Source organism: Malaya genurostris, chromosome 2, assembly GCF_030247185.1.
Source record: "Malaya genurostris strain Urasoe2022 chromosome 2, Malgen_1.1, whole genome shotgun sequence".
In the NCBI taxonomy this organism is placed as follows: Eukaryota; Metazoa; Arthropoda; class Insecta; order Diptera; family Culicidae; genus Malaya; species Malaya genurostris.
In genome coordinates, this window is record NC_080571.1 from 289,232,436 (window position 1) to 289,234,316 (window position 1,881).

Below are 1,881 nucleotides of genomic sequence, written 5' to 3' on the forward strand. Positions count from 1 at the left end.
CATTCATTTTTCTCGGAGATGGCTAAACCGTTTTCTACAAACTCAGATTCATATGAAAAGTCGTATACTCCATGATATCATGATTTTTAATCATGGTTCCGGGAATAGATTTTTATCCGTGTAGTACCTATAAAACATTTTGCTTTTTAGTCAGATCCAACTTCCGGTTTAGAAGATACAGGGTGATTAGTATAAAAATGTCCATTTAACATAAACTAATCAGGTTTATCGGGTTGGCAGATTTGGATAATCGATAACTAAATAGAATAATTTAAGTTTCAGTGGTATTTAGTTTTCGATTCGGAAGGTACCCAAAGATTTAATTCGCTTAAAGATGAATACAATGTTTTTCAAATAATTTAAAACAAACGTAAACTATACAGCTCCTTAGGTGAATTTAGCTGACTTCGACTACATCGATTATCGAATTCCGGTTCCGGTATCGAATCGTTTCTCAATGCTCAATCGTTTTCTCAAAATAGGCCAAACCAAATTTCATGAACAAAAATTCAAATTAAAAGACTTATGGTCCCAAACAAAACTGCTGAATTTTAATTACAGGGTGATGAGTTTAAAAAGATGACAATATCAAAAAGCTTCAAAATGGGACTCAAAACTATTGCAGTTTACGTATTACTTTATAGCCATACGAACCGTTTTGGGCTATGCTGGTTCCTGAATACCGGCTCTGGAAGTACCGTAAATAACCGTAGACTTTAAAGTGGAACTTACTTCGACATCTCATGGAATGCTCAATCGATTGTCACACGTTTAGATTCAAATTCGATCCGGTTTGCAGTTTTTGTAGTTGGTGTCTTCACAAAAGTTGTTGGTAAATGGCGCTCCTTTTGATGAAAAAAGTTACGAAAGGACAATGTATGGAATATTTGTAGAACTAATTTGATACTACTATTTTGCTGAAGAAAGTATGTTGATACGTTTAGGCGTTTAAAAGTTATGCAATGTTTTTGAGTTTTTTGAAGGTATTTTTAAAACTAATTTAAATTAGTTAAAGAAAAAACACCCTTCCAATTTTCTCTTAAATTTTTACTTATATTATGACCTTTCAGGAACCGCATAGGATATATTTTTATCGATCTGGCATCTAATGACTTTTGATCTAATGTATTTGAAGCTTGACTAGTTTTTGATTAAAAAACAATCATAACTTTTTACTGGTAGCTTATATGAAAAAGTTTGGTTCAGCAAAATTGTGCGCAATGATTAGTTCAACAACTCTTCTAACGACAACTTTTCGGTAGAACGTTTCACAAAAAAGTTAGAACAAAAAAATTGTTTTTTCAGGAACCACCCTACTTTTACTCAGGAAAATTAATGTAACTTGATCACACAAAGAGCTAGAGAGGTACTTTTGTCAGCAAAGTTGCTCGCAATTAAATTTTCTACAACTTTATTGTACAACAAAATAATTTTTTATTTCAATTAATAAAGTAAGATTTCAGATTTCAATCTAAATGAGGACCACCCTAGTACTTTTTCTCAACAAAAGAAGCGCCATTTCATTACAAACAACTTTTGTGAAGACACCAACTACAAAAATCTAATATTTAATAGTGAAAATAGTTTTGTCACGCTAATTTCCCGTTTCGGACCATATTGCAGTCATTGAAATAATGTCACAAGAACTAAAACAGGTATCCTTTCACTACTAAGTGGATTATCACGTTTTTCTGTCTATCAACTCGACGTAAACATTTCAAAAGGGCCTAAAAACAACGGATAGATTCTCTTTGTTTACTTTCTCTTTCGACTATATCTGCGTTATTATGCAATTGTTCGTTACATATCTGGTACTGTTACAAAACTGGATCTATTTCTACGTGAATATTTTGTAAGTAAACGTGAAAATTAAAGAGCTAT